We start from the raw sequence: 24,125 nt of genomic DNA, 5'->3' as shown, positions 1-24,125 counted from the left end.
GTGCTGCTCGGCATCTCCGGAGCCAAAGCCAACACCTCACAGCCCTCCTGCACCAGCACACATTCCACCTATCCCAAAGTCATCCTCATTTTTTTGGCTTTCTCTGGAAAACCACTGAATAATCAAGTGGCATGGATTGATTTACCCAAGGCACAGGCAGCAGATGTAATGAAGAGCATGCTATGTGCAGCCCCCACCCAACCTCCAGCCCTAACATGGAGCCCACAGCAGATTTTGGGCACTGTGAGCACCACTGCTGGTGTCCATACATTGCCATGTAGGGTGCTTTATTGCTCATATCTTGTGTTCACCAGAGCTGAGCTACTTCCATAGCAAGTCCCTAATTCAAAACATTATTGAAGCATAAAACAGCTGCCCTTCCAGAGCAATCCCAGCTCAGAGCCTTCAGTGCTTTACAGGAAATATCCTCCAAGTGTCCATTCCGAAAGGGCACAGACACCCAAATGTTTTAAGAGCAACCAAGGTGAGCCAATGGCTCCCTGCTAAAGCTTGCAGTGCCATCCCCAGCTGTCGGCAATTCCTTTGTGAGCATCAGAGCACACAAGTTACACACAGGTCTCGCAGTAAGTTATACTGGAATATGGGCACCATTTTTTATTCTTGAAATGCTGTAATTCTCTTATTATTAAAACCATTGAAGTTCAGCAAGGCAATTAAACCCAACTATTGTACTCATAGAAACAAAATAAAACCTGAAGAAACAAATAAGTAAAAATAAAACTCAGCGCAGTTTCAATCAAGTCCTGCAGCTACTTCTGGATTAGAGGGGGGGGAAAAGGTACTTTGATGCAATCAAATCCAAATTGTGTATTGAATAGGAAACCAAGTCCAAGCTGTTAACAAGTAAAGCAAATATTTTACTGTAGAGCTCATTGGAAACATAAGACGTAGAATGAGAATCGTTTTCTTTTTGCAAAACTTGGTGCACATACAGACTGTACCAGCACTCTACAGGGAGGCTAATTTTAGTGACAAAGTGCCACACAGGTGTTCAAAATCAGATCTTACACAATTTAAAAATAACTAAATTGAGAAACAGGACAGAAAGAAAACAGAGGCAGTTAATGGAAGCACATTCTAATAAAGAAATAACATTTGATTGTTGCTATGAGCTTGTGAGTTTACTTTTGTCTAAGACTGAGATGTAACCACTCAAAAATTTAAAGTCTTGTTTATCTTGCAAAAGCTTTAATTTTTCAAGAGACTAATTGCTACATAGCAGAAATGATTTTTTTTGTTACATCTCAAGCTGACAAATATGAAAATAAGGTCACTTTGGTAAGTGGCAGGAGAACATTAATCTCAAGCATAATGAAAGTGAAAACAAGACACTCAAACGAAAGGCCAAAGAAATGCTAAAGTGGAGGAAGTGAAGTATTTCAGAAAGAGCACACAAACAGCTCTGCCCATCCTTATGCTGGGTCCCGTGTCTGTAAGGGTGCACCAGGCAGCTGCACTGCAGCATGCAGACATGCAGAGGGATGGGCTCAGGACTTCCACATGACTGCAGGAATGGCACCAGAGCACAGCAGCACGGAGCACACCACCTGTCCACACGCTGCCATCCACTGTGCTTACTCAACACACTGATGCTCATTCAGACTCAGTGATGACAGCCTGCTTAGTGCCCTCCCACAACTGGACCATATATTTTGCTGGGTTGGAGTTGTGTAATTTAAGTGGATCAGTGCATGGAACACCTCTGGCTGGAGGGGCCTCTGAAACCCAAACTGAGTCAAGGTCAGCAGCATCCAAGCACCGATTCACACTTCAGAACCAAATCAGAGAACTCTGCACTTGCAGTAGTGCCATGGCTTTTGTCACATCCATAGCATGATTTTCCTGCTGCTCTACTAAGGAGGGATTAAGAATTGAGTTATGATACATTCTGGCTGGATTATCCACAAAGGCATTTTGAGCAAGATAGTCAAATGCAGTTTCATTTCACTGAGCTGCTTGCTGAAAATGTTTGTCTACTCCCACCCACCAAGTGAACCCACCAGTTAATGTGTTACAAAGTAGGAATGTCTGGAGTCTGATGCCCAAAATACTCTGCTCGATTGCAGCAGAATTCAGAGCAGGTTGAGCCTGAAGTTTCTCTTCTGCTCACACAAATGCAAAGTGCTGCACAGATTGCAGCCAGCAGCAAGGTGGCCAAACGGCTTTAGGATCTTTTTCTGTAATTTTTTAATATTTACAGTTCACTTACTGGTAATTGTTAACTTGCAATGTTAAGCATTTTCTATTCCACACACACTCTTTTTGACGGAATGAGAAATCTATCCACAGGACCAAATGGCTCTCAGTGTAAGAACAGTACCTCCAAAAGTTGAAAGTAATCGGATCTGAGCTTATTAGATACTTGTCAATAAGGGGAAAAAGCACCTGATCCAGTTGACAGCAAGGAAAAATGATGACTTTAATATTGCTCACCTCCCAGAAGCAATCCAGTTAGTCAGGAAACAAATACTGGTGTGAACAGCACCACCGCACACTAAGTTAGTCTCCAACTAACCTTCAGTTTGCCTACAGAGTGCAGATTTTTTGCTACCTTAGGCACACAATTACCACGTGAGATATGCGAGCTACCCCTGCAACACAGGTAAATCAGATTTTTGTGCATGCAGTTGCATTTCACCATTCGCATCAGCACCTGTAGAAGGGAGCTGTAACTCACTTTGCACCAGGCATGTCAGACGAAGCAATGCAAGCCCTCCTAACATGAATGCAGTTTTTATAAGGCCATTATTATTACTGTAGAGTCCTTCTGCAGATGCTTTTCACACCCATTGTGTCTCACACTGCTTTGAGCTATTGGATGTTGCCCTCTCTTGCCTCTGTAAAGGCCTGAATCACTTTTTTTTTCCTGCAAGCTTGCACAGAACATCCTCCTCCACTGTTGTTAGTTCATCCCCTTACCTTTCTTTCCTTTCCCTTCAACCATTTCTGGGTAGTTCCATTTCTTTGGCAGGATAAAAAAAACCTCTTAGAAGCAGCACAAGTGCTGTTTTTCCTTAATTTCAACAATTCAAAATTACAGATGCTTATAAACTATTACTGACAGCCTGCTGGATTGAAAAGCAGGCGTAATAACAATTAAACAATATGAATATTTGAGCAAGCATATATCATTGAAGCTGGGAATGCACTGAGAGCTGTTGCTGAGCCACCCATCACACTGCTCTGAAGTACTTCAGTAGTTACTGCTGTAGATGAGAAGACAAGCCAAAACCACAGAACAGAATGGGATAATCCGGTAGCCCAAAAGAACAATATTTTATATTTCATTCCTCATATCTCATTTTTATTTTAAAAACATATCAAGCTTAAAAAACCTGAAAGGTACAGCTTTACACGGCCTGTAAGGAGCCAACCCTATTGCTGGTTTTCCCATTGCTAGGAGGTTTTACCATAGCAGAACTGGGGCCTTTCTGAATGAATTACATACTGATGTATTTATTATGAATTTAGAGCTTAGCTTAGCAAAAGGAAAAAAGGAAGAAATGTGTTCCAGTAAGACTGGTGACATTTTTTGCCCTCCATTTGAGCGAATAGTGTTCTTTTCTCTCTGTCAGAAATCTACAATTGGAATTGTACGGAGGACGCACACTTAATTATGATCTTGCTCAAATTCAATTGAATTTCTTTCTGCCTCTATTTCTTCCTTTTTCTCCTGCTGCTGTTAATTAAGATAAATACGTCAGAAGTGTCATTGCTAAAGAGAAGGCTGCAGCAAGTGTCATTGGTCCCCCTGATATTTCCCATTTTGCCATGGGCTGTCGCCAGTGATTTAAGACCAAGTGCCAAGGATTGCATTAATCGAGATGAAATTAGCAAATGTGATGTTGATGCCCCTTGGTGTTAAGTGACATTCCTCTGCCTTTTACTGAGGAAAAAGAGTCTTTCTTCCTCAGAGCATAGAAAATCCGGGCGTTAGGTGAATTCTTTAATTTCTTTTTCCAGAGAGGACAAACGCAAGAGTTACTTGCTCTGAAGGGTTTGCTGGTTTTTTCAGCATCACTGGCAAAAACTGCGACAGATTCTTAAAGGAGAGAAAAAGCTCATCTGAGGCTGCTGGATGAAGAAAAAAGAACCCTTTTTTATTTCTGCTGGATAAAGGACTGCTCTTAAATAAGAAAATACCATGCAGGACAGATTATAGCTAGCGTGCAATTAAAAATATATATTTGAAATCTGTTCTCTTTGCACCAACAAGCAGCCAAGAGGTCAACTTGTGAGATCTACTCTTCTGTGTGATCATCTGCTCTCATTTATGCGCTCATATATGTGTCTCAAGCACTTCTTAAGTACTTCTAACATGGGCTCATTTGTGCCCTTACACATGACAAGAGCCATTATGTACAGGACCAGACTTTAACAAGGTATTAACTGCCATCTGCCCTACGTCCAAAATCGACCCTTAGCTTTTTAATGTGGTTCACGTATGACCGGGCACATTTGAATTACGAGCTCAGCTCCTACCAGATCTTTATTCCCACTGAATAAATACACTCATTCTGTGAAGACTAATGGTCAACTCTGTCCTTGGAAAAACTTCATAACTTCCCCAGGACTTCAGACCATCGCCTGCAAGCATGGCCATTTACAGGATCAAGGGCTGAGATTGCTGTGCTCATGCTTCTTAGAACTGATGTGACTCTCAGTAAAATCTAGAGTCTATGGATTTGCTGCCACTGCAATTTAAAAGTAGATAGTTCTCAGCAAGGTTGAATTAACATGTGTCAGCACAGATCTACACAAGGGTAGCTGATAACTTCCTGGTAGGAAAGGAGGAGAAAGTTATTTTTAAATGAAAGTCTGGTAAATGCAGAATAAAAGGAAACATGCAGACACCTTTCCAAAATAAACACAGTACATCAGTCTCATTTTTATGCCATTGCTTTCTATCAATCCAGTATCAGCAGGGATTCTGTTAGTTCTCAAACTGTCAATGCATTCCCCCATAAAAGGTGGAAAAGCTGCTGGTTTCCACTCTTACAGGTACTCCACTTACCTGACAACCACATAAATTGTTTTCTGCTTCACATCTCTAAAAAATAATCTTGAATTATTCTGCATCTTAATATCAAATAGATATTTTTTAAAAATATTCTACATGTAGAATACATGTATAGAATAGAAATAGAAGAAATAGATAGTGTGGAATAGAATTCTACACTACATGTAGAATGTAGGTGTGAAAATGCATGATCTATCATAATTCAGAACAGCACAGTGCTAGCAATAATGCTGTATGTGTTAGGAGTCTGAATAGTGTATATTCTTACTTTTTACTAAGGTTTTAAACATATACAGAGAGAACACAGTCTATGTAAAGGTAACAGAATGCGAGCATGTAACCCACTGAAGCAGACTGACCAAAAATAGTAAAAAGGATCAGATTGTGATGCCATATAATCACTTAAACTGTAAAATGAGATGCCTGCTATATGACTTTTTTTGACAAGCAAGATGACCCGTGACCTATCAGATGAGGTCTATATGCTCTCTCACCTAGCTGTTCCTCAGCATGATTTTCACTTAAAATAGTTAACTTGAAATAAAATCTCTCACCCTACTTACAGCTTTCTGCTACGACTGATAAAGAATACTACTTTTGGGTTCTGAGTACATTAAAGCCAGTGATGATAATTCTTTCTAGCAAGACTGCTTTAACTCAAAAGAATTGATCTTTCAAAGCCATGCATTACCAAAGCAGAGAAATCTGTTCAAAAAACAAGCATTCAGGGATTCTCACACAGAGACACAAATATGCACATCAGCATTTAAACCTGAAGTAAACTTATGCATGCCTTAATACATACGCAGAAGTGTTTGAAAATACAACTATCCTATTGTCACACTTATTTCAGTGGAAAAAATGCGTGCATGTAGATTTTGTAATTCCTACTCAAATAAATGAACGGATCACACAAGATTTAGATTTTGGGAGCTAGGTACTGCTGGAATAAATTTTTCTGCCTACAAAGAAAATAAATATCCACAGAAAACAAATATTTGTCAGATAGAGCTCTTCATCTGAGGAGTGGACACAGGAGCTGGCCACACACAGCTCCCCAGCAAACCCCAAAGAAAGCCATTCCACTGGATTTCCATGTGCTGGGTAAGACCATGCTCCACTACAGTAGAATCTGGCAGAAAGACAGTCACCATCACTACGATGGCAAGGCCAGGGATATAACCCAGGATTGGGACTTTTAACATTGACTGCTGAAGTATTCTTCCTCTCTAGAAACAGCCTCTTCAACATCTCCCAGCAGAGAACTTCAGGCCCTGCATCTTTAATCATTAGCTGCTTTGACAAAAGCTCGTATATACTATCAGTTGGTCTTACTTTCCTGCTTCAATCACAGACTACTGCAGCTCCAGAGGAGAGAATCTAGGAGGTAGTCACTGTACCATTCCCTTTCAGCCAAATTAACACCAGCACATCAACAGGCTTCGCTGAAACCCCGCAGCCCCTTCCAGCAGCCTGTGTCCTCTGAGTGTGAGTGCTCCACTCTGCCAGGTGGAACTCCTGCACACAGGACAGTACAAATAATTGTTCTTCCAAAGAAGTGTATTTAAGCATAGGGATTTCATTCTCCTCCTTACATTGGAACTGGAGGTAACTAGAAGTTCCTTGTTGGGAGATTGTTTCAATTACCCAGCAAAAGCTTTTCAATGCAGAGCTCATTTCTATGGAAAGGAAAATGGATTCTGAAGTAGGATGAGGAAATAAAGAAGGACAAGTGTGCCAATATGTGAAGCTTTCTTAAATGTCTATGAGTGAGATTATGTTACTAGGGAGGACTTCTAGGACATTTTAAAAGTGCCCAATTAACATCTAAGTGAAATGCTTAAAAAATTATGATATTTCTTAACTACAGATGATGTCAGTCCAGTCCTGAATGAGACACTGCATCTGAAGTTGTATCAGAAAGAATCTCTGTCAATTTGAAGACACTGCTCAGATAAAAAGGACTCACATTTTAGTCATAACATAAATATTTATACTAGAACCCTCCCTTGCACCCACTGAAAGTACTTAAAGGAACTAAAAGCTATTAGAAAATTCAGTTTAAAGACAATTTGTCAACCTCAATTTGCAGTTGTATCCCTGCAACACTGCAGCTGCCTTACAGGGCCAAAGCTCACACTGCCTGGCATGAGGAGCAGCCGTTCAGAAGACCTCAGTGGACTCAGAGGCTGCACAGCCATTTGTTAGCAGGTAGGAGCAGGTAGCTCCAGCAGGGGTATGCATGCGTGCCATCTTTAGCTGCTGATTAGACTGCACGAGGCGGGGTAGCAGCTAATCCTGCAGCTTTCTCAACATCAGTCACTGCTAATTCTTGTAGTTGAGGCCAGCAGCAGCTCGGTGAGCAGGCTTGTTCTGCTATTAGTCTGCAGCACGTGCAGCCGCCTCGCAAGCAGCACACATTGCACTCAGTGAGATCAATACCATCGATTGTGTACTTAAGGGGTGCAGTCACAGTCACTCCCAATGAGCCCAAGCTGCCTTGCTGCAGCAGCACAAAGCCCTGCTCATTCCCAATGCAGCAGCACAATTTTGATGCCTTGAGGCACCGAGTTCATAGACCTGGTTGGCAGCAAAGTCAAAACATGCTGTTGCACAGTCACTCCCGTTACTACGAGATCACTCTAATGATTTGATGCAGTGATGACTTTATCATCTCTATAAAGGGCCATTTGGTTTTCCTACTGTTTAAAACCAGAGAAATAACAACACATGCCTTTCTAGTCTGGATCCATTAAGAGCAGTGGTATGCAAAATCTCTCACTTAGGTTTCATCCCACTGCCAACGTGAAGAACCCATTAAAACTTCCTGACTCAAGTCCAAACCCAAATTTGGCATGACTGCACTTGGGCATGGAAATCCGAACTGATCTACTGAGAGAAGGAACATAAAGTGCATGGAAGAAGGAAGCACAATTCAGATGCTTAGAAGAGGAAGGACATTTCATCTGGGAAAATCGGCACAAAATGCAAGTTAAACTATTTAAGATTGTGAGAACTAAGATCTCGATGGTTAGGGAAAAGAGACTGCTCTCCCATCAGTACCAGCACCAACAAAAACCACTGACAGCCCAACCAATGTTAGGGGTTAGATACAAAGCTGAATGGGCAACTCTGACACGAAGATCTTGCTGAGAACCTAAACTGCAGTGCAGTAACTATGTGCAGTTGTGATTATGCTCCTGGTTGTTTTGCAAAAACAAAATAACCTTATGCGGTGGGTGTATCTACTATCTGCAAGATAACAACTCCTACAGAACTTGGGAACTTTAATTGCTTAAATTTACTGCTTATCAATTGCATCAGTGATGAACTTTAAGCAGACTGGATCGACCTGTGAAGTTATCTCTGGCAAGTCGTTCTCAAAGAACAATGAGAGCTGCTTCTGCTCCGGCTCTCAGAACAGCTTTATCTCACTTTACTTCTTAATGATGGCTCCTTTCGTAATATTTTACAGAATTCAACAAAGCCTTCAGTGCTTTCATTTATCTCCTGTGAGCCTTCATGTGAAAGCACAGTTCTCTTAACTTAAATCAGCCAGTTGATATATCAGGATACATTACAGTCTCGTGGTTAACTTTGCTGGGCTGAATGTTGAAGCCCATGATGGGTAAGGCATTAGAAAATAATTGACTCCATGGCCCTGTTATGCAGCATGAACCAACCTCAATTCAAATAAATCTGATTTCTGCCTGCTTATGTACCAAGCCTGTTTTGCAGTGAAGGTCAGTTTGGGCTAGTAAAGCAAACAGACAAATTCATAGACAACACCAGGAAACAGAGTGATGAATACTGTCATATGGAAGAGAATCTCCCTTTCCTTCACATGGCGAATGAAGCCCAATGTCACAGCAGCACTAAGCTCTGATGTAATAACTTCAAGCAAACAGAAAAGATTGCACAAGATGAAGTGCACAACCAGAATTAGGACCTGTGTCACTGTAACACTTCAAACAGGCTTCTGGTGTGAACAAATTTACCTCCATGATTAACATTTTTCTCCCCAGAAAATGGCAAATATTTGCCCTCTTCACTTCTTAGTCCTCTATGCTAATAAACCAACCTGCCGCAACAGGCATTAAAAGCAAGGGATCTTACTCACATCCATATTGAAAATAAATCAAAAGGCAATGTTAAGCAACAGTGTGGTCATTTAGCTTCAGGGGAGAGCTGCAGCAAGGCCTTGTTTGTAAACCACCTGAATTCATGTAGGTGCCTATGAGCCAAGTGCAGTTCACTAACCACAGAAGTCAGCATCTCAGAGAAATTCATACTGCAAAATAATTCACTCCTTCACACCACACCTTTACAACTACTTCTGGCACATTCCAGCTAATTTCCCTCAACATGAAATCCAGCAAAGCTCTTCCACACATCATTAACCAAGTATGCATTCTTGATTCTCTACACCTGGTGCTTTATATTGGAGAAGACACAGCCAAGGAGCACGCCCAGCATGTCTCAGAAAAAAAAATAATTATATTTATTATTTGGTCCCAATATCAATTCCAAGATGATGGAATCAAGAATGCAAAACTTCAGCTCCAGTTGGATAGATTGATCATTTCACCAAGCTGCAAAACAATATATTGAGCTATTCTGATTAATCTAATTAGACTTTGTCATAAAATAAGATTTCTGTGCCACAGGAAATCAATTTCAAAGTTTCAAATCTATCTGGAAAAAAAATGGATGTTTATCACAAAACTAGAACGAAGAAAAAACCCCTCGTTAATCTCAACAAAACACAACATGAAAGTGAAAAATTCTAAGGGAATTATTTTAACTTCATTCTGTTGAAAAACCAACATGCTTCATGATAACATTCCTGTTTGATAAAATTGCTATTTGTGTTCAAATCCAGTTATGTTAAAATTTTCAGTCAGCTCCAACAAAGATGTTTTCAAATATGCTCTCTCCTATTAAGCTCGTTACTTTGATTTTATAAGATGACAGACAGTAAAATTTAACAAATCATTTAAATTAGAAAGCCTTTAAAATTAAGATGACATACCATCTTGGAGTCGGAAGAATATTTCAGTTTATCATTTGAATACCATCCATTTTGCTATTCGGTTTAATGTAACTATCAAACAATTAACATACCAGGGATTATTCTGAAATTTCCATTCATTCTACTAGATTTCCACTGCCATATTCAATTCATTTCATTTATAGATTACCATAAAAAAGCCATTACAATTACCACAGAGAAGACAAGCAGGGACCAAGCCTTACATCGGGAATTAAAGTTCAACTAAATATCACTAATTATTTTAGCAGCAGTGATTACTGTTTGTAAGCAATGTAAATGGTTTCAAAAAAATATTTCATTCTGCTACATTAGCAGTAATTACAAGATGTTCATCAGAGCGTTGGACGTACAGTCAGCACGTACTGCACTGTATCTGGGCACTGTTAGAATCTTCTTCTGTGACCCAGGCGCATGATGTTGACATTCAGGAAGCGAATGAAAAAAGAGAGCTTCACTTCACCTTAGATAAATAGATTAGCAAGTGACAACAATAGGAAGGATACATCACAAGTCTCCACAGACAAGTGCTTATGACTTTCGGAAACAAGGTTTGTGAATGAGCAACGCTACACACCTGACTGCTGTCATCTTTGCGGCCACTCTGTAAAATAAAAGCCCTTGAAAAAGAGTCACTGGTTGGCTCTTCCCAGCCCTACAGCAAGATGTGAACACGACACTTCGTCAGTGCTGCCATGCCTCTCTCCAGCCAGGTGTTCCTCCCCAGCCCCATGGACCCTGCCATCATCCAGCCGTTCCTCAGCTCCATCTTTTACCCTTACCATAGGTTTCACTCTGTGCTGTGCTTTCAATCTTGATATTGTCAGTCTGTAAGACTTGAATGAATAAAACACCAAATAATCTCCTTTACTATCTCTTCAGACAACAAATGTAGGAATGCAATTATTAGTTAATTTGTGTTTATACTTTAGGCACACACAGATTAGGAAAACTCAGTCAATATTAAAGACATTTTCAAAGAAGATAAGAAGCTGAAACATGCATGGGTCTGATAGATAAGGTAAGAGATATTTTGACACAGGCACTGATTTAGCCCTCTCACCTTTACCTACTTAGAATGTGATACAACACAACCTTGTATAGCACACAGCAATAATGTAGGAGAGGCATTTTTGCCATCCTGCAGGCTTCCAGACGAGGAAACCCAGAGGGAGTTTTAGAGATTTAAATTTTTTTTTTTATTTTTTTTAAACTTGCAAACTTCTTCACAAGAACACAGCATATTGTTACAGTCACAGCTATGGTACAGCATGATTTTACAACTGAGACAAATTGCCATTGCCCTAGGAAAAGAAGAAAGGGTCTAATTTTCAGAAGAAATGAACACACAGAATTCCTGCTGAAGTCAAGTGTAGCTGCGGGCACTCCAGATCTCTTGAAACAAAACCTATCATGCTCAGCCATTGCTTGAAGTGTCTTGCCTATTTATGCACATACAGAAAAGAGAAAAGGCTACTCCCATGGGATGGACTCGTTTCCTTTTTAATACGGGAGAGAACATTCCATTTTTTAATTATTCTATGTGAAAATAGGCACTTTTCCAAGTAAAAAAAAAAAAGTCAAAATTCCGTTGAGTACAGCCCCCGGAAGGAAAAAAGAAAAAAGAAAATAATAATCAAATAGCACACACGTTCATTCCCACTCTTCAGTAAAAAACAGGGAATCACAACACTATCCAAACGCCGTATCAAACCTCCGCCCTCACCATGGGCAAACAGCCACCGCTGCAAGGCTCAGGGAAGCAGAGTGATGCCATCTGCACCACGATGTTCAGCCCTGCACTGCGCTGCCTGAGCTGAAGCACCAACCTTTGCAGCTTGCGCCTGCAATTCTCATCTTCCCAGTCAGCAAAGCGTAGAGCACACCACTCACTCTCTTACCATGAGACAGCAAAGCATCGTTGTGACAATTATTGCAGTTTGCATCCATTTTTTAAAGTGTAGTTAAAGCCAGTGCTGTTTGCCCAGCACTGTTCCCAGACACAGTGCCCAACCAGGGCACAGGCTTTTACTGAGCACCCTCACAGCACTGAGCATCATCTCAGTAACGGCATTAGCAATTCCATGTGTGCCCCATATTAATTGGAGGAGGAGAAACAAGGTAAAAGTGCTGCATTTGTTAATCTCTGTCCAGTAGTCTGAGTCCTTGCCAGGTATAATCACTGGAAGTAGATCTAACATTGAGTTGGAACAGTGACCACTTCTTGAAAATTCCCCCAACAAAATGAAAAGGTTTACCTGGCATTTTAAAAAAATATATATAAGCAACTGGAATATTTTTTTCTGTTTTAATATGAATTGGTAAACATCATCTGTATCCAGGCTCAGATACTTTGAAATAAGAGCGCATGCCTTATTTTTCTGGAGAAATATAGCGACATCTTTTTGGGAGCAGGGGAAAATAAGTACACACAGCCTGCCCACAACTAACACTAATATCTTCCATAAATGCAAAGGCAGGAGCTGAGCAAATGGCAGCGCTGACCTGCACATCCAAGTGGCAGATCTATCTCTGTGTCAGTAATCGGGCCCTGTTTCTCCAAGGCAAAAGCAGAAATTCTCCTCCAGGAGCTCAGAAAGCCGAGGTGGGACAAGGAGGGCACCACGAGCTGAGCAGTGTACAGACGGGGGGACTGGGTACTCAGGGGAGCAGGAGGGGGTCTCTGCCTGCTTTTCCCTTCCCACCTTTCCCCCAGAGGAGTGCATCCTCAATTTAACGCACAGCAGGATGTTGAGGCAGTTCTTCAGATTGATTTTGGCATCAATGCAGGTTGGCAGCAAGGAACAATAGAGCCTTTTTAAGGATTTGTTTATTTGTTCATCTGGCATAACATGATGATGTGGAGCTAAAAATAAATGTGCTGAGAGGGTTGAATATCAAAACTGCAGGTAGTGCTCTTCTGCAAATACCTGACTGTTGGATGGTGCTGGGGAGCAGCAGGGGGCCCCACTCAGCGCCATCATGTAGATGGGGAGACGAGGAGTGAGAGCTGGGCCCCTCGGTGCCACCCACAGAGAGCGCAGAGATTCTACAACACTGCTGTAAGCACTACTGCCTTTCTCCTGAAATAACAGTTTATCAAATGCCATAAACAAGAATTCTTCGAAAGAGTTGGTAATACAATTAATGACAATTTTATAGCTATTTGTGGCTGGCATGTACTGCTGCACACAAAACTCAAATGCTGGGTGGATATCAAAATAGAAATCAAAGAGACTTGTAGAAAAAAATACAGCTTTGAGTCTGCAGCTACACTGAAAGCTCTTATTAAGTTACTAATAAGTTATTAATAAGAAGACTCTAGGACCTGTTTTTTGTTGTTGTTTTTTTCCCTTTTTCTTCTTTTGGACATGCAAAAATAGAAAAGTATAAATATTTTCCTCTATGCTGGATTTGTCACATTGCAATGCATTTTTTTTGTCTTGTAAAATCATCTGCTTTGTGGCAGTGAAAGCCTTATAGAAATAGGTTCCTTGTTTGTAGTGAGTACTACACTATAATCAGTCTGCTCACCATTAACATAACCACAATTCTTTACCTCTTAGCACCTCAAAATTTAAGGCCACCTGAGATCTACATAAAGTGTGCACCAATAAAAAAGTCTGAAGAATATTGTTTCCATAAATATGTATAAATTCCTGAAAAATAATCATCTCCAGAGTCTTCTAATGCACCCACTGTTCAAAAACTGAAGCCCAATGTTCTATTCTGGCCAATGTTTCATTTAAACATATGTTTAACTTTCAAGACTGGTTTGGTACTTCCAGACACACTGCTTCCTGCTGCTAACAAGTTTGCTGTATTTTCACTCAGGACAAGCAGTGGAATGTTTATATCTAGGCAAAGAAAAATCTGATTGCCTACATTTGGGCTGAGATTTAATATAAGCTACTCACTTTAATTAGGGGAGAAGAACAGCCATTGAGCCCAACATATCACTATAAACGCTATAAAATTGTCTTCTTTATAACACATTTGTTAGACATTTTCTGGAGGAACTGGGTCAGTAAATATTAGCAATTAACATGGAGGTGGGTGTGAAAGGCAAGTGGGAAATCAAAATATTTTTTAAGCCAGAAAGAAAAGTGCAAGTCAGTGCTTGGTTTAGTTCCTAGTATTCCTGGTAGATTACTGAAGTTCATTGTATTTTCATTTTCCATCTCTGTACAATAAAAAGTTCAACATTAAGTTCTACAACATTTTTTCCCCACCAAAATACTGAAGTCACGCTGACAGAAGCTTGTGGAACTTGTCATTAGTGTAGGTGAGGACTTTCTGTCCACAGAATGAGAATCCATCATCCTCTCCTGCCTGCTCAGCTTCAGTAACCATTATGGTGCCACCCGGTAACCTTTCACATCGCCACCCTGGGAAAGAAGTTGCCGAATACAGGGAGCTTCAGCTCCCTTGGAAGGAGTAAAGAAACTGAGCAAAAACAGTACTTCTGCAGAAGTGCTTGTAAAGGAAACCCTTAATTTTATAGCAAGAAGTTAGTTCACATAAGATGGAGTAATGGAAACTGTCATCTCAGTATATTTCCTCCCATTGCTCCATTTGCTTTCATAACCGAAGACTTTTTTTTTCTTTGGCAATATCAGCATCAGGTATCTCGAGGGTGACAGCTTCTCTCCCTGCATGCTAATAAACTCATTTTAAGTCTAATAAGTGAATTCACCCTGAAACGTGCAGAAGTAACAAGGAAGGTCAGGTCCTACTTTGGTATGTTTGAATAAGGACAGAGCAAGCAGTATCTGCTGACTGGAGCTCAGCACACGCAGGCAGAGCATGAGTCTTGCTGTGCATAGCTTCCCCCATCCTTCCAACCCAGCCTTCTCCATTTATTAACTTGTGCTATGTCTGCGTGCAGATACCCATTTCAAGAGCAATTTACTGGAACTTTGGAAGCAGAGACATCAGGGATTAGATCTGATAAAGTGAGCTGTGCATTCAGTTTAACTCTTGCTTGGGGCATGTCTGATTATCAATGATTAATAACTACTGCAATGATTTCTATAGTCCAGCGTTTGCTAAGTGACTGGGGAGCAAACACTGCTCAGCACACTCCTCACAGGGCAAGGGAGCAGGATGCTGGGAACGACAAGGCATCACTTATGTCTTGAATTCTGCCTGACTCAAAAGGCACAAACGCTTTCAGTAGCTAATGGAAAACATTAGCAAAGCCATAATTTTATCTTACTATGTGAAGGTTGGCAGAGCTTCATTCCTAAAGGGGGTGAGATGGAACCCTGCACTCATTTACACTGCCTGGTTATGAACATTTCTGTTGTGCCTTATTGAGATGGAGGACAATTTGGAGAACTCCAGAGTGCTGGCTCAGAAGTCTATTTAGTACTTAAAAATACATTTGTGCTGAACATTTCTGTTGGATCTGAAAAGTTTGAGTCTGTGGTCCTGCTGGCAAAGGCCTTACAGGACTTAAATTGATTTTTCAGATAGATGTGCCTTCTCAGCTAATTTATATTTTCTGCCTGGTTTGCTTAAGGGCTTTCATTCAGTCACTGTGCAGCGTGCTCCAGGAGCGTGTACTGTTTGAGGCTGTACAACTGCATCATGTCAAGGAGATGATATTGTCTCCAGTTCCCACTCTGCTGGGAGCTGTTTTACACTGCTTGTACCAAGAGCTCTCTACCTTGCTCATGGGCTGTTCAGTACATTAAGCCCACCTGCTAGGCATTGCAGAAGAGCCAAGGAGTCACAGGAATTAACAGGATAAGCCTTATGAAGTAAAAGCTTGCAGAGACAACATGCCAGCTCCTGCGCTCAGGTTTCCCCTCCTCACTGTCCCATTTTTCCCCTGAGGTCCTGATTGTAAATTGTGATTGTTACTGCAGCTGTTTGCTCCCCGGGACATTTGTAATTCTGGCTTTCTAATCTAATTGAAATTGCTCAACTAATCTCCCTATTTGGTGCAGGGTAACTTGCACCCCCCACATCCCCAAGCTCCAATGAGTTTTGGTGTTCTTGGCACTACAGATTGGAAGGCATTTTAAGTTTAACTTCTGTGCCAGACATGTACCATCTATTATGTATGTTTACCTGGTGATCCAAATGTTTGCCATTACAAAACAGAAAAAGCAAACAAAAAAAAACGACAACACTTTCAAGTGGCAGTTGTGTCATAATTTCATAGGAGCTCTTGTAGGTAGATGTCAGCACTGCCATTAGCCACCCAGAGAAGCCCCATGTGAAATGAGCTGAATGCTGGCCATGGATCCAGCTGGTTCCCCTCATGCTCAGCATCAGCAGCCTCAGCAGATGCATTCTGGGCTCAATGGATTGAACCACTGAGCTCCATATTCAGCTCCAGCTACCAGCCAGAAACCCTCCCCAAGGCCAGGCAGCCCTTGGGAGCAGCACAGCCACATCCAGCCTGGGAGCAACCCCTGCAATTCCCAAAAACAGCACAGCGAGCTACTGGACAGTCCCTGATTTCTCACATCAAATATTATCAATAATTGGCAGCAATCACCATTTAATTAACAATCTCTTACTTTAAAAGCAAATATATTCTTTTAATGAGACAACAGCCCTGCTGCTTTGAAGAATTCAGAGCAAGAGGAAGCTGGCACCTAATGATAATGCGAAGCAGCCTCATTGCACCTTCTTGGAAGAGCTGTTCAGAGTGGGGAACGAAACAGGGCTTTTGATCATGGCATTGCGTGCTGCTTTCAAGCTGTAACACACGTTTTGCTTTTTGATGATGCAATGAAGAAGTTGATGTAAATAAGTAAAAGGCAAAGTCTTCAGAAACCATACTTTTAGAGAAGGGTGAACTCCAAGATCACTTTGGAGGAAGCAGGAAAGTCTTTAAACTCCCACAGCACAGTATCATAACACAACTGAAGACATGTCAGAGATTAAAGTTTCAAAGTTCTAAAAATATTATGCAATTAGATTTGTAAAAGTGTTTGTGAGAGATTGTGCAGCTATGCTTGTCTTTTTTTTTTTTTTTTTGTACTTTCATTTAATGTATCATTAAATATGAAACTTTTCCTTGGTCTATCCACCAGCACTGTTATCTCCAGCATGGCAGGAGCCTTGAAAGAGATAACAAGATAACACTGAGGTGATGGTAAAACTAACAAAAACTGAGACGCAAACAAAAACCCAGCACACCACAGCCACAGCTCAGGAGATGCCAATAAGCAGTGAGAGCTTTGTGCTCTTTAACATCTAGCTTCAATATGGATGAAAATTCATTAGTCTAATCTTTTGATGAAACCAAATTATCACAGGTTTCTTTTATAATCACTATAGCAGATGGCTTAGTTCTCCCAGATAGAGGACAGCATTAGAAACATTGTAAGAGTTACAAAGCCACACACGATCTCTCATCTTCATTCCAAAGTTTACTTCTTTTTTTTTTTTTTTTTATGAGCTGCTAATAACTTCGTGATATTTAGGAAATGAATTATAAGCTACAGATCCCTAAAGGTAAATTACTAATTGTAATTGCACTGTTGCACTATGGCCCATATTAAAACATCTGAGTATGGATTGCTTTTAGGCTCCATGTAGAGCTTTTTTTTTTTTTTTTAATATATTGTAATTAATTGGCACAGCACTGAATTGGTTGAAATTCATAAAATCTTCCACAACATTTTGCCCATATGCTGAATGGTTACAGTTACCGTAAGAATGTCATCAGAGGTGCTTTCTCACCCTCATTTTAAAACAAGCAAATTTCAAATCAAGATACAAACCAACAGGAAGGCCTCAGAAGCCAGCCCTACCTGCCTGCTGCCCGGCCAGTTACAGCACACACAAACACTTCAAATCTGCATTCCAAATTTGAATCTTGACAGCAGAAGAGCACCAGCAGTCGGTGTTCAGGGTGGAGAACCCCCATTCTCAGAAGCACCCCGTAAAGCCACCTCCTGCCACCACCACGGGCCTCCAGCCCCCCACGGAGCCAGGCCCCCGCTGCTCCCCTCAGGAGAGGCACAGCTCTGCCATGCAAAGGACTGGAGAGGGAAGCAGAGAGGTGAGCCCACAGCCTGCCAGTCAGCAGGGAGTCTGCAATAAATCGGTTTTCACCTCCTCAGGTAAGAGATTCTGAGTTGCAGTAGTGTGAGGATTTCTGGAGGAACTATCATATGAGAGAAGAGTTTCATTTTCAGCTTACTAGAAAATCCATTAATTTGCCATAGTTTCTTCTCCTGGGTATTTGCATTATAGTTCAATAATGTCAGGGCACAGGTCAGTCACTAGTGCTCTGCAGAACATTTACCATGAGACTACTAATTAAATTAAACAATTTATGTAATCTCACTTTCCAGTTCTCAACCTGAGCACAAAGGCAAAGCAAAGAGAAAGAAATTAACTTCAAAACAAATGCCTCATAATTAAAGTTTAATTTTCATAAGCATGAAGAAAGTTAACAGCATTCACTACTCTAAATTAAGAAACCAGCTTATTCCCTTCCCTCACACACACACACACACACACACACATCTAGCATTAAAGTTTAATGCTAATGCACAGCAAGCAGTTCTCATATGCAAGGGCTCTAATCTGTACTGCCAGAGCCATCAGCTGCAGCATGGCCCCCTCTGCCCCCACCTGAAGGGTGTGGATCCCTTACACTTGAGGAAAGCAAAGAAAGTCTTACATGGTCAACTTAATTTGCATACACCATTATTTTCAGAGAACTCAATTTAAGAATTAGTCTGCTTAGAAAATTTGGTTTTATATTTCTTGCTTTTTAGCAAACAGTTCTGTAAGTAAGAGAGATTGAGGCACTTACAGAAAAGTTACAGATTATCAGAAACAGAAAAGCATCTCTCCAAACCACAGCATCACAGCATAAAATCCAGTAGGGCTCCCCAGACTCAGACCACAAGCACTGCCAGGTAAATGTGTGCTGCCAGAGCAGGGCATTCCTGCACCCAGAGCACCGCCCCAATGGGCTGCACTGCTCCTTAGGGCAGGTAACAGCCAGTCTCACCTGCTCAGTCATGATGGGATGAACCCAGAGAAAATCCATCACCTGCCAGTTTTTCCTTGTGGAGGCAGAAAATTGACTCGATGATCCTTATGGGTCCCTTCCCAACATGGAATATTCTATGATTCTATGATTCTGTTTTTCTAGAAGGGCAGTTCCACTAATATACTCACCCACTGTAATTTCCCAAATCAATACAAGCAGCCAGGCAAAGCTATTTGCTGCAGATAGAGACTTGCCTTCCAGCTCAAACCCAACAGTGTGGCACAGAAGTAAAATACCGAACAGTAGAGAAGTCGAGTTGTGCAGAAAATTTTTTCTTGTTGAACAGACAAGTTCCATAAATCTCATCACAAGTAGACAAGCCAGTTTGCCTGAATAAGAAAAGCCATACTTGATCAAACCACAATTTTTCTTTCCTTCAGATTCCAAATCTATAAAATGAACTGAAAACAACACAGGTTGGCAATGCAGTGGGAGTTCTCCAGAGCTTTGAAGTCTTCGGGAAGTTCTTGTATCAATATAGAAATTGGACTAGGAAACCTAAAGATGGTTTAAAAATGTCAACTGTTTCACTTGCACTGAATGGAGCAGAGAAACAAACTGAGAAGTCCCTTACTTTTGTACATGGCATGGATCACAGCTGAATACGCCAACATCAGACTGCTAAAGACACAGCAAGGGTCACCCCTAAGTGAGGGCATTTTTAGCGTTTTGGTTATTTTATCATTACAAGAATATCAGGAAAAATGCTCCCTCCACTACAGAAAAAGACCATCAGCCAAAACTCCCTAATGAGATTGTTATAAGTATTTCGACCTTTGCTCCAAGCAGTTTGAGGGTTTCATACAAGAACAATAAACCAAGTAGTCCCACAAACTCTAACATAAAATCTTATTCCAGTGACTGAAAGCTCTGATTTTTCTCTCCAGTTCAATCCATTCACACTATTTGAAAATGTAAATCCATGATCCACCCTTTGGGGATGCACCATTATGTACTGGGAAATTAGACTGTAATAGTCTCTACCAGATGCTTCTGCTGCAGCCATCAGCCTTTTCCTTGCACTTTATCTTTAGCAGAACTACAGCTCCTGATAGAATTCTGCACGAGTCCCTGAGAAAAATTGGTCATAATAATCTTTTCCCCTCAAAATGCAGGTAGCAATTCAGAGTCAGCTGATTTGAAATTTATGAAAAGAAGCAGTAATTTAAGTGTGAAATAGGAGCAATTTTATTCCCATTTCTACTAATGCTAATGGTCAAATTTTAGTTATTAAAATTAATTTGCTTCAATTATTTCAAAATCAGTGGGATTGGGTGCCACGATATTGATGGATAATAGCAATAAGCACTAAGTGTGATGCTTGAAACCAGTACTCACCATAAGCAAGAAACAAACGTAGCCTCAAAAGCAAGAATAGAAAAATGAAAAGAATACTCATTCTTTTTTGCACAGAATAGAAAACTGCACATATGAAAACTGCAATCCAAAAAGTAAACTTCTGTCTACACTTGAGGGGAATCATCTTTTGATACTGATCTCATATTCCTGGACTTACTGGAGCTTGGCCAGATCTCAAACTCCACCTCCTACAGAGTTCTCTGGTGCTCATCTTAAGACACAGAGCTCATTAAATTTCACTATGCACGTCCTTTACACAAGGTAAAGCCAAAGAGTCTGCCTTCCCTACCACCCCCCAGCATGCAGGGAGATGCATCTCCAGTCACTGCCAGAAAACAGAGCACTACTTCCCAGCAAAACATACGGGTAGGGCTGCAGAGAAATAATTGGGAAAAACATCATCGTGCTGGTAATCTTTAAAGGAACCCTGATTGATCTTATTTACAAAAAGCTCACGTGGATCTTGTTTTACTTAAGATTGGAAAGCATGTAACAGACCAAGCTAATGGAGGTAAAATTCTTCAATACTGTGATCAATTACAAACCACCTTATATTTATCACAAGTGACTGTTTTTCTTTGAGTTGATTCTAAGCCCTTTATCTTCCAGATTCTCTTTCTTCCTTTCCATTTTAATGTTTATCGAATAATTAGAAAGTCTTCAATAGAACACAGGAGAGATGAGCTGGTAAAGCACTTGTGCATTCAGGCATATCCAGCTGAAAACCCAAACTCCTCCTCATGGATGCAAAGATCCTTTTCAGTTCCAGTATGGAACATAACTAAACAGAAAGGAAAGACCCGCTACAGGCCTAGGAGCCCTGAGAAGAACCTTCATTCAATGAGAGCTGCAATGAAGCATCAGGCACAGACTGTGGGGAGGGTGATGTTATTGCCAAGGGGTCACATCACCTGTATTGCTCCATCTCGAGTTGAGCAGCTGTAGGGTAAGAAGCAAACCCTCATAGGATTCGCAGGGAAAATACTCACAAATCTAGTTAAACACTTGAATTCAGCTGTTGAACAGCTGAAACTTCCAAGCAGACTTGGAAGCTCTCAGCCCTACAATATCAATATGCAAAACTAAAGGTATTGCCATAGTCGCACACATCCTCATGGTCCACCATCCATCTAAACTGAGCAGCAATTTCTCAGCCTTCCCATACTCCAAGTCAAAGCAGTTCATTGAGCATAGTGCAGCTCTTCATCACTGAATTGGAATAAAGTGAAAAGCAAAACAAAGGATCTGTGGACTAAAGACAGAAATGCTTTTTATCCACAGCTGAAGAGACCTTGAACTGTAGAGTCATAGAACCAGATCACGACCATTTTTGGCCCAATTGCTTACGCTGCCTTGAAAGCATGCATGGTACTTGAAATAATAACTTGAAATACAGAGCATGACACCAGTCAGCAAGTTTTTATGGGAAGACAAAATAGGAATGAAGTTACAGCTCATGTAAATGATCAGGAACTTGTTCCCATATGTTTTCATACACTTGCATGGAGCCATTAGACAAGTACAAGCCCAGGAAAGTTTCAGAGTCTGCTACTCATTAACAGAATCACATTATTTTAGTTTTATTTAGTGTTTAAATATGCAGCTTGTTCCTAAGCAACATTAAGTCCCTCAGTCCCCAAAGCTGAGAAAGGACCTGCTAGGATCTAAGCGTCCACTTGAAAATGATAGCTTCCTACACAAGGCTTTTCAGGCATAATAAGTTATTCCAGTCCTCAGGTTCACGTTTACCTCTATTTATGTTGCCCTTTAACTCATCACGGTAGCCTTAAAACTTTCTGTTTCAGGCTCTAGTATTATAAGCTAGCATGGACCTTAGCTCCAATTTTCATTTACTTCCAGTGATTTATGAAGCCTTTCAATAATTTTGAATGGCCAAAAGCTAAAGCCTATCATACACCAGACTGCATATGAATCTTAAGTGCTATCATGCTTCCACCATACTATTACATCTTTTATTTTTTATCTTCTACCTTGGAGAGGACAAGACAGTCAATAATACTGTGGGGGATTCATCACACAATAGGCAGGCCTTTTTCAAGCAAGGAGTTTGCTAATGAAAGTATTGTAGAATGATCTGTACATCTTAATGGACCTTGAACAAAGATTTGAGCATTGCTTTTTTACTTTTTTTAAGCACCACATGAATTTTTATTAGTATATTACTCCAGACTTGTTTTGAATATTTGGGGGTCACCTTAGTTAGAGCCAGCATAGTGGCAGAAAGGGCAAAGTAGAGTGGAATGAATAAATAAGGAAAGATTACATACTAAATTCCAAGGGCAGGGGCTGCAAACCACGTCTTTCATTCGGTTGTTTTTTGGGTGTCCCCCTCCCAGGTTTTAGGGCTTTTTTCCTTCTTTAAAAGTTGTCAACACCTCCTGCACTATTACACATAGAAAGCATCCATACTTTGGGGCTGGTGTTTCATTTTTTTCTTCTTTAGAATAGGATTGCAGGTTGTTAGGTTGTTGATTTTTCTTTTTTTTTTTTTTTTTTTTTTTTTTTGGTCAAGCAATCTTAGTAATTCAGGCTTCAAATTAAGTTCGCCTAAGGGTACCAAATACAAGCTAATGACAACTTAATTGCAGATATCATTAACCATTTAACCTTATCACAAAGTAAAGCTCATCCCAAGTTTTTCACTCCACTCCCTGAGCATAATATGCCTAATGCTTCCCAAGAGAGTTCAGGTCTGAGGCAGAGGCATGTGCAGCTCAGAGGCATGTGCACAGACAGCGAGTCTGCCAGCAGCCACGGAGCCCTGCCTGCCTCATGGACCTGGAAAACACGTGGAGAAACAAGAGCAGAAATCAGCTGCCAAAGCACTGAGCACCATTGGATACCATTGGTGTGTGTGCATGGTGAGGTTCACATTCCTGCCTACTGATGGAATTTAAGAAAGCAATTCACTTTCAAGAGCATGTTGTGCTTTCAGAGCCTGACAGGATCTCAGGATCCAGGAAGCACCCAAGGAAGTGGTTTTAAACAATAAAGCAGATCGCTGATATCCCAGCTGTCTCTATGACAACCAAGCTGGATTGCTGTTGGATGTGATGGTGGACTGCCAGTTTTTAACCCTCATGAATAAAAGGATGCTGGAGAAATCCACTCAAGTGGTTTCCGGTCTGCTTTTCAGTGAGATTGTGATTTAATGGCTGTGTACTTTTTTGAATCAATACAACAATAAATGCAGAAGACGTGCTGCCAAAAAACTGAAATAAGGTATTTTTTCCTATGAAACAACCAGCAGAATGAATTTCTTTTAAAATAAAGTACATCAATTTAATATCCAGAACTTTTTCACACATTAATATGTATTTTAAATGTATGAATTTTATTTTAGCATTTCCACTATTCCTACCCACTAGTTCTTTTTGTCTTACACCATTTTTATTCCAGTAGAGCTCAAATGAGTTCAGCCATTTTATTGCTAATTTACATTGGTACAAATTGAAGGATAATCAGGTCTGGAAGACTGATATGAACAATTTGATAAGCAGCTGTGGTGTTTAAGATAATGATTTTCTGAATTACAACAGACATCACCATGGTACGGGTAAACGTACAACCAAGAAGTAGACTATCATAATAAAACATTCAAATTCAGCCACTAAAAAGTGCAC

Source organism: Tetrao urogallus, assembly GCF_951394365.1.
Source record: "Tetrao urogallus genome assembly, chromosome: 18".
Lineage (NCBI taxonomy): Eukaryota > Metazoa > Chordata > Aves > Galliformes > Phasianidae > Tetrao > Tetrao urogallus.
Note: the sequence above shows the minus strand (reverse complement) of the source record.